General features: G+C 40.0%; 1 long non-coding RNA gene across 1 annotated transcript; it reads right to left on the bottom strand.

Moving 5' to 3' along the window:
- Positions 1 to 1,592: 1,592 nt before the first annotated feature.
- On the bottom strand, positions 1,593 to 2,904 carry LOC139195263 (uncharacterized). The gene is made up of 5 exons (XR_011579957.1): positions 2,716 to 2,904; positions 2,535 to 2,632; positions 2,354 to 2,451; positions 2,173 to 2,270; positions 1,593 to 1,997 (listed from the first exon to the last, which is right to left on the bottom strand). It is a non-coding gene; the product is annotated as an uncharacterized lncRNA (long non-coding RNA).
- Positions 2,905 to 10,512: the final 7,608 nt, after the last annotated feature.

The following is a 10,512-nucleotide window of genomic DNA, read 5'->3' as shown; positions in this document are numbered from 1 at the left end:
GATCGGCCCAATGCCGGCAGGGAAGGGCAAAGTCTGTTACGCAGTCGTTGCAGTGGACTACTTCACAAAGTGGGCCGAAGTAGAACCCTTGGCAACCATTACTGAGGCAAAGATAGAAGACTTCGTGTGGAAGAACATCCTTTGTAGATTCGGCATTCCCAATGCGATAGTCACTGACAATGGGCGACAGTTCGACAACAAGAAGTTCAGGTTGTTCTGCTCTAAGTTCAACATCAACTTATGCTTTGCCTCTCCAGCTCATCCCCAGTCTAATGGACAAGTTGAGGCCATCAACAAAATAATCAAGCGCACTTTGAAAACCAGCTTGGACAAAGCTAAAGGCTGTTGGCCAGAATTTGTACCCCAAGTTCTTTGGTCATATCGCACTTCATATCGGACTTCAACAGGAGAAACTCCATTCTCACTTGCCTTTGGCACAGAGGCGGTTGTCCCTGTTGAGCTCGAGCAAGCAACATTCCGAGTCCAGAACTACATTCAAAGTGAAAATGACAAACAACTCACCCTCAACTTGGATTTAGTCGAGGAACACAGAAACCAAGCTCACTTGAGGAATGTCGCCTACAAGCAGCGCATCTCCAACTATTATGACTCTAGGGTCAAGCCTCGTTCTTTCAAAATAGGAGACTGGGTCTTAAAGAAAAGATTACTCTGCGACAGAGTCCCGAGTGAAGGCACACTTAGTCCAAACTGGGATGGACCGTATGAAGTCATTGGCATCAGTCGCCCTGGCTCTTACACACTTAGAAGCTCCGATGGCAAGACCCTTGGCCATCCATGGAACGCTGATCACTTGAAGTACTACTACAAATAGACTCACGATGTACAAGTGTTGAGCTATAGCCGTTTGGCATCCTATGTAATGAAGGCCATTTGGCAATGAATTCAATAAAGAGGTAATTTAGCCAACTCAGCCCTCACTCTTTTACATTCATAGCAAGCGATGCCGGAACCCTTCTCAATCAGAAAGCAATCCGTCTTCCACAGTCACTACAAAACAAGCAAATGAAGACCGTGTCAAGCGCCAAAAAAAAAAAAAAAAAAAAAAAAAAAAAAAAAAAAAAAAAAAAAACAGCTTCATCCAAAAAGCTTCACCCGAAAAGCTTCACCTCCAAAGCTTCACCTAAAAAGCTTCACCCAAAAAGCTTCACCTAAAAAGCTTCACCCAAAAAAGCTTCACCATCAAAGCTTCACCTAAAAAAGCTTCACCCAAAAAGCTTCACTATCAAAGCTTCACCTAAAAAGCTTCACCCAAAAAGCTTCACCATCAAAGCTTCACCTAAAAAAGCTTCACCCAAAAAGCTTCACCCGAAAAGCTTCACCTAAAAAGTTTCACCCAAAAAGCTTCACCCGAAAAGCTTCACCTAAAAAGCTTCACCCACAAAACTTCACCTAAAAAGCTTCACCCAACAAGCTTCACCCACAAAGGTTCAACACCAAAGCTTCACCTACAAAGCTTCAACACAAAACCTTGCTCCAAATAAACAAATTTTGTTCACAAAACCCAAGATGCCCTTGAACTTGTACAAAAACACTTGGGTAAACATAAACATTTTTTGTTTTACACCCACAAGGGCCCAAAATTTTCCTTCTTATTTATTCACTTATATATGTTCCCAAACATATTATAATAGATCCAACAACAAGCCAAAGTCCCAAATTTCATAATGGACAAAAGTACAAGCAATTCATCAATAATGAAGGTGCTACAAAAATTGGAATCTGCCCCAAAATAGAAATCCAACCCAAGAGACTTTTTCTCTCTCTCCCTCTTCCGCCTCCTTTCATCTATCAAATTTCTGCAACCTCTGCTCTTCTCCAATGGAGCTGAATTTTGGACACCCTATAGTTCTTGAGCATATGAACAACTTTCAAGAAGGAACCATTTCTGTTTGAGCGACGGAAATTAAAGTGTTGAAGCTCCAAACATGATAGTCGGCTTCTTGCAGATTTCGAAGCTGTTGTGATGTTTCGAAGATCTGGAAATATTTAACCGTTAGTTCATCCTGAATTTTTGATATGTTATGAAAGAGTCGATGAGGAACAACTTCAATGAAGAAAGCATACCGATCTGAACAAGAGAAAATGGAGTTTCGAAGCTCACAACAAATCTGACGGGTTGACAGACAAATAATAACCAGTCATTCATCATACCTGAATTTCTTGAGTTATACAGCTCCGAGGGATCTCAAATTTGGATATGTTGTAGTTCACAAGCTGAGGAACAACTTCAATGAAGAAAGCATACCGATCTGAACAAGAGAAAATGGAGTTTCGAAGCTCACAACAAATCTGACGGGTTGACAGAAAAATAATAACCAGTCATTCATCATACCTGAGTTTCTTGAGTTATACAGCTCCGAGGGATCTCAAATTTGGATATGTTGTAGTTCACAAGCTGAGGAACAACTTCAATGAAGAAAGCATGCTGATCTGAGCAAGAGAAAATAGAGTTTCAAAGCTCACAACAAATCTGACGGGTTGACAGAAAAATAATAACCAGTCATTCATCATACCTGAATTTCTTGAGTTATACAGCTCCGAGGGATCTCAAATTTGGATATGTTGTAGTTCACAAGCTGAGGAACAACTTCAATGAAGAAAGCATACCGATCTGAACAAGAGAAAATGGAGTTTCGAAGCTCACAACAAATCTGACGGGTTGACAGAAAAATAATAACCAGTCACTCATCATACCTGGATTTCTGGAGTTGTACTGCTCCGATGGCTCTCCAATTTGGATATGTTGTAGTTAAGGAATTAAAGAACAACTTTCATGAAGACAACTTTGTGATTCGACCTACAGATGATGGTGTTATGTTGAAAAACAATTCCGGTTGTTAGGGGAAATGAAAAACAATTCCACCAAAGAAACATCATTATGATGTTTCATCATTATGGTGTTTTCATCATTATGATGCTTTCATCATTGTGATGCTTCCATCATTGTGATGCTTCCATTATGATGTTAATGCACCAACGGTTACACCTTCTGCAATTCCACTTATTCGGGCCTAGCAACCTTCATCAACAAAATCTATGAAGAAAAAGTCCGGGGCTACCACTTAGAAAACAAAAGAATGAAGTTTTGGTACTTACGACATGGACTATTAGCAAGACACCTCATTCGTCAACTCCCTCGACTAGAGACTTGGGGGACTCCCACCATATGCTACTACGCCTTGGTACTCAAAAGTTCGTGACTACTCAGTGACTTGGATTTTTCAAGTCTCCAACCGAGAAGTTTTCCTCACTCGGGAAATTAAGGGAACACTACCTCAAACTACATGCTTCACTCACAAAGCTTCAACAATACAGGTTTCAACAAAAGCAAAAATTCAAAGAACTTTATGAAGAAGGCTTTGGTGTATTTAACACAATATGTTGAAATGAAGCAAAGCTTATTTATTAATATTTTCGATAAGCCACAAATATGTACATATACATGAGTCAAAATAAACAAACAAAAGGGAGCCTTCACAAAGGTTGCTTAGGGGAAGTCTCAGCAGTCGGTAGAGCCCCAGAAAGAGAAAGCACCGGAGGGTGGTTATCCGGAGCCTCAGTACTTGACAAAACCCCAGAAGGAGGAGGCATTGGAGGTTCATCATTTGAAGCTTCATTACCAGGTACAACCCTAGAGGACGAAGGCAATAAATGCCTTTGGAACAAACCCACAAACCGCTGATGATCAAGTAAAACCTTACCATCAGATTCCTTCATCTGGTCAAGCTTCCTCTTCATGTTTGTAGCATAGTCATGGGCGAGCCGGTGCAACTGCTTATTCTCATGCTTGAGCCCTCTAATCTCCTGTTTGAGACTCATCACTTCAGCAGCCAATGATTCAACTTGGCGGGTTCTAGCAAATAGGCGTTGGGCCATATTAGACACAGAACCTGCACACTGAACACTAAGAGCCAGAGAGTCCTTAACAGCCAACTCATCAGACCGTTTGGAAAGTAGTCTATTATCTTTGGGAGTGAGAAGGTTCCTGGCCACCACTGCAGCGGTCATATCATTCTTCATCACAGAATCCCCAACGGTAAGAGGACCAGTAGGGGATATGAAGGATGGGCGCCATATGTTGTCTGGAGAAGGCGTGGCTGTCTCTTCTCCAAGGTTCAAGTCAAAACGACGGTCGGAGGGTCCAGACATTTTCAAATGTGTTGAAGAAGGAAGAGGTCAGACAAATCAAGATCTTAGAAGTGCAAGAAATTAGCTTCTACTGGTAGAGATTCAAGTGTGATGTGGAACTTAATGCCAGCCTCTATAAAAATCTGCACTCGACGGAGCTTCAGAAATCGAAGAGGCGTTTGCTTTCTCAAAAGCTGGGCTGCTCAGAGACCACGAGGGCCGATCTCAGAAATCGAAGAAGCACCTGCTTTTGCAGCCTCGTCAGCACCTGTCACATGCACAATCAGCTTTGCGGAAATTACGGGCACTCTGTCGAAGATTTCTGGTGAAGTAGAAAGCACGTGAATCTTACTGATCAATCACCGCTCTCCATATGCACCATCAACTCCTCGGGTACCACATATAACTTTGTCAAAGATTTCTGACAAAGTTTAGGCACGAGAATTTCGAAGTTCCAGCTACCCTACTATTACCCATAAGGGTAAAGGAACAGCACCACTGCTTGACAACTGGAAAGTCCCTATGTGTGTCGACCTCCGTGTTTTGCGGCAAGACAGGTTGGCAAGAACGTCCAACCTTTACTCACATTCGAGAAAAGACTCCCAACATAATTACTTTCTCAAAAACCGGAGTAGCACCGCTTTCCGAATCTCGAGAGTCAGATCCTCGACGGGATTGCTTGTTCGAAAACCGAAGAGGCACAACTCTCAGAACTTCGAGAGCCAGATTTCCTTAGATAAAGCTTGTCTGTAATCTCCACACGTAATATCAGCTTTCCAGATACCACATACCACTTTTTCAAAGTGCTCTGACAAAATTAAAACACGTGAAGCTGGCAGCTCCCACTACATTGCTTTGACCAAGAAGGGTAAAGGAATAGCATTACTACTTGTTATTGGGATATCCCTATATACATTGACCTCCCTCCTCAACGGACAGGCAAACCTGCAAAAAATGCTCAACCCTTTCTCGCATTCGAAAAGGCACCCTCAACATAACCTCTCGAAATACTCAGCTTTATTTCCCCCCGATAATACCTCAGCAAATAAGCCACACCAAGAACAAGAGTATCTCATATCATCAGGGTCGAAAGCAAGAGTATCCCATATCATGCTTTCTCCCTGTCTTTGTCTTTGTCCTTGTCCACACCTGCAGGACAAGGAGAAAGAGAGCAGTCAGTCGGAACCTGAAATCAAACCTCCAATTTGGAACTGACTGCCTGGAGCCTTTGCCTGGTTGCTTACTTAGCATTGCTCTCGAGTACTCATCCTCAACTGCTGTCAAGGTCACGAATTCCACCGGCAAATACCTCATGACAGTTGATCAGATATTGGCTCTTTACACTGAAGCTGCCAAGCGTGGATGAGTCACTATGAAGGAATGTTCTGAAGGACCATTTAAATGCAAAGGTTGCACACCACTTCTGCCATGCAAAAGATTGAAGCAGAAGGTTCAACGGTGAGCTGAAACAGATCACTACAGCACGACACCTTTCCATACCACATTCATTATTCCGTCAACAGCAAAAGTATCCCATATCATCAAGGTCGAACGTACTCTAGATTTGATGGACTTGTTTTGACCCTCAAATTTTTGAGTCGGCCTTATACTCTGAAGGGCACCAGAACACCCTCCAGCACAGTTCAAGAATAAGCCTGTGGAAAGTTACTTCTTCAAAAGCAAAAGTATCTCATATCATCTCTTATCCATTTGCTTCTCCTTATCCTGGCAGTTGAATGAGAGACAAGGAGAATGAGAACAATCAACCGGAAGCCGACGTCAAACCTCTGATCCTGGGTTGCTTACTTGGAAGTTTGACTGCTTACCTTGTCTGTCACCTCTTTCGGCAGATCTCCTAGCTCGGCGACTTGGGGGACTCCTACTATAGGGTTTGTATCACACTTGACTAAGCCCGAAACTACAACTAAGCTTCAAGTGAAATTGATACATTACCTTGTGCGTCAACATCAGCTAAATACACCATTCCCGGATGGAGGAAAGGTACTTCCAGAGAAGGGCAGATGAAGATCAGACCACACTTCGGTACTTAGAAGTTTCGTGATTACTCAAGGGATTGGATCTTGCAAGTCCCCAACCGAGGAGTTTCCCTCACTCGGGAACTTAGGGGAGCACTGTTTGTACCATACTTGACCAATCCCGAAACTACCGAGCACCGGCCAACGCTATACTGTCAAGGACCCAGAAGAGTTCCCCTCCGACCAGGAGGCCAATCACTACTCGACACGTGTCAAGATTAGAAGCCAATCAGAGCGCAGCACGTGTCAACATCAAGAACCAATCATAACATGACACATGTCAATGTGACAAAGCTACAAGTTTTTCTATAAATAGGGGTCATTCCCCCACAATATTTCCTAATGCCATTTTGTGTTAAATCATTCACAAGAACTCACTAAATTGAGAGCTTGATCCTTTGTACTTGTGTAAGCCCTTCACTACTAATAAGAACTCCTCTACTCCGTGGACGTAGCCAATCTGGGTGAACCACGTACATCCTGTGTTTGCTTCTCTGTCTCTATTCATTTACGTACTTATCCTCACTAGTGACTGAAGCAACCAAGCAACCAAGCGAAGGTCACAAAACCTGACACTTTCTGTTGTACCAAAGTCTTCGCTGATTTTGTGCATCAACAAGTTCCTTATGTTTGCAAAACAAAGATACATAAACTTAAACATTGAAAACAAAAGATAGATTACACTTAAGAATGATCCAACAATCCAAACTTAGCAAGCACTCCAAGGGTCCTTCTTCTTCTCTTTGCTGCGGCACAAGGTTTGGGGTAAGGTTTTTGGTGGTGATTTGTATGGAAGAATGGCTAAGAAGATGAATGGATGTGTATGGATGAAGGTTGGCTGCGGCAAGGAGTGTTTAAATGTGTTTAGGGTATGATGAATGGTGGTGAATGGTGTGAGTTGTGTAGAATGGTGAATGAATCCCCAATAGATGTGGCTAGGGTGTTTATTTAAAGACTTTAGGGTATTTAAGACTAGGAAATAATTTAGGTAACAGAAATTAAACCAAAACATAAAGGGAAATAGGAATTAAAGTCAGAATCCTTAAGAAAAGGTAAAGGGATATGCGGCAAGGATCTTTAGAGAAGGGAAAAGGGTATGTGAAACAAGGAAAAGGAAAGGAAGGCTCTCCCTTGCACGGCAAGGAAAAGCAGGGACAAGGGAGGTGCGGCATTGTCTTAAATGGTGCAAGGAACCTTTGGTTTGTGTCCTAAAATGCATAGGAGCCCTTCAATGTTGGCTTAACTTTCCTACTTCAAGTAGGAATCCTCATTCTTCTAGGAATCCTCTTTCAATTAGGAATCTTCATATCTTTAGGTCTTCAATTTCGTCCATTCCTTTAGCTCGAAGCATGTGTCATCCATTCCAAGCCCAGTTTTGCTCCAAAAAGGCTCCAAATGCACTTATTTGCCACATTAGCCATATAAACCTGAAATTGCTTGAAAATGACTTTAAACACTAAAATAACTAAGGAATAACAACAAAAATACATAAGAACAAGCTAACTAAGTCGCATAAATATGCTCCTATCACAATTTTAGTTTATCAATTTCATTTGCAAGCTAGAATCAGTTTTCTATCTCAATTATTTCAAGCACATATTTTCAAGCTTAGCTACCTTATTTATGTTTGCTTTCTGTTGAGAATGATAAGGATGACTGCCATATCTTATTTCATTCATTAGCAACATGTGGTTAGGTTCAGAACTAATCATATAAACTGATTCCATGAAAATCTAGGATAAATGTCATGTTCTAGGGTTCATGTGATGTTCATAATCCTCTTCGTTCTTAATGAGTTTATAGGTGCTAAATCTGAGTATATGTCATGCTAGATATGTGAACATCTTAGTTGTGCATTTGAAATAGATAAGTTAAAAGATCATCTCATTGATTCATGAATGTTTAGGGGAAGGCCTTGGCTCATTTTAAGTCAGATTTATGTCCTAAAAACGTTTCTAACCTATTTCATGTCTTAGGTTTATTTTTAGATGGTTCTAATTTTTCCATTTTCTTTCTGTCTTTATTTCTTTTCCAAAATTACTTAAGCCCCCCAATTTTAAATCATAGGAGTCATTAACTGATGATAATATGTAACAGTCAAAGGTTTTACTAAGTTGTTTATCAGTCCCTGTGGTTCGACACCCTTACTTGTGCCACTAAATTATCCTTATATTTGCACTCAAAAGGAACTTCAACAACTACTTGAACCAGTTTCTCCCTATCCCAACAATTATTAACAATAAAATCACGTACTCTCAAGTTCCAATCAATATTAGGTAAGAGATGGAAGATAGGATAAGGAAAATCCCAATCATGGGTCCAGAACAATATGTCCTGACCATTACCCACTCTTCACCTAATCCCCTTAAAAATGACATCCATGCTCTTCCAAGCCATAGAATAATTTTGTCTAACTTTATTTCCCAAAAAATCCTCCTCTCAAAGGTACTTACTCTTGACTAACCTGACCCACAAGTTATTCTCATCTGTTAGAACCTTCCAACCAACTTAGCTAGACAAGCATTATTAAATTGATCTAGAAGCCTAACTCCAAGGCCACCAAATTTCTTAGGAGTACACATGCTATCCCAAGCAACATAAAAATCTTCCCATCCCTACCCCAAAAGAAATTCATGCACTGCTTATTTAACTTATTCAAAATTTTATCCGGGCATTTAAAACAAGACATAACATATTTAGGCATACTTTAAGTTTTGAGTTAATAAGAGAAAGTCTACCTACCTTAGAAATGGTGTTTACCTTCCAGCCTGCAAGCTTCTGCTTAACCCTTTTTAATAGCTTATTCCCATTTACTTGTTCTTTCCAAAATACAATGTTATGAATACCAAGGTACTTACCAATAGTAGTTTTGTGTTGGATTTGTAAAATATTAACAATATTATTTCTAACATGTGAGTTAGTATTATTTGAAAAATAAAGGGAAGACTTATGGAAGTTAATATTTTGCGCATCCACCTTAGCAAACAGGTTCAAAATAGAGAGAATATTTCTTGCTCCCTTGGGGGTAGCCTTAGCAAATCATCAGCAAAACCTAAATTTGAGATTCTAAGGCCCCGGGGAGACGATAAGATACCAACATGGGATTTAGCACTATTAGCCATCATATTAAGATGCCTAATTAAATGTTCCATGAACATGATGAAAATGTAAGGTGAGAGGAGATCCCTTTGCCTAATACCTCTTTTGGGGAAAAAATAACCATGAGCACATCCATTGATTAAAATTGAAAAAGAGGTAGAGGTGATGCATTCCATAATCAAAGAGACCCACTTGACATCAAAACCAAATTTAAGAAGGACGTACCTAATATAATCCCAATGCATTCATTCTATTAAACCTTGCAAAAAATTCATAAGCAATAAGAATGTTGTCCTGGATAGCTCTATCAGGAGCAAAAGCCCCTTGGTTTTGAGAAAAAATGCAAAAATCCAGCAAAGGTTTTAACCGTTTAATGATGATCTTATTGATAGTTTTATAACTAACATTACACAAATTAATAGGTCTATAATTACAAACCATCTCCGGGTTATCAATTGTTGGAAATAAGACTATTAGTATGATTTATAAGTCGGAGCGTAGATCCATTTTGGAAAAAATCTTTTAACTGAATCCTTAACTAATTCCCAACATTCTTAGAAGAAACCAACATTAAGGCCGTCATAACCAAGAGCTTTAGGAGCACCAATACCATTAACAGCTTCCCAGATTTCATCATCTGAAATAGGGCTCATCAGACTAGCATTTTGATCACTGGAAATACAAGGTTGTATAATATCTGTTAAGGCACAAAGGTCATCAGTGGAAAGGGGACTATCGTAGGAGAATCATTTTTTTTAAATCATGAACAAAAACCTCCTCTAGCCCCTCACCAATAAACCACCAGAAGCCATTATCATCTTTAACATTTCAAATTTCATTCATTTTCTTTCGAATAGATGCCATAGTTTGAGAGAAGCAAGTACTTTTGTCTCCAAGCTGAAGCCAATTTCCCTTAGCTCTTTGAGCCCACATAATTTCCTTAGAGATTAAAACATGATTCAACTCCTCCCTTAGGAACTATTCCTTAACCAAATCACCACTATAATTGTTCATAATTTACTATTGAATTGCTTCAAGCTCATTGAGAAGATCTCTATTCCTTTCCTTAATATTTACCATAAACATTTTTGCTCCATTTAGACACAAGAAATTTGGAAGTGCCTGCACAAGCACTAAATTTGTTATTAGGATGAACATAAGCCTTAAACTTAACATGAAAATTTTCTTAGAATCTAACTCATCCATCAGTTCTAGTAAAATTGGGCTA

The sequence above is a fragment of the Malus domestica genome, chromosome 04, assembly GCF_042453785.1.
Source record: "Malus domestica chromosome 04, GDT2T_hap1".
Classification (NCBI taxonomy): domain Eukaryota; kingdom Viridiplantae; phylum Streptophyta; class Magnoliopsida; order Rosales; family Rosaceae; genus Malus; species Malus domestica.
Note: the sequence above shows the minus strand (reverse complement) of the source record. Positions and strands in the feature narration are given on the sequence as shown.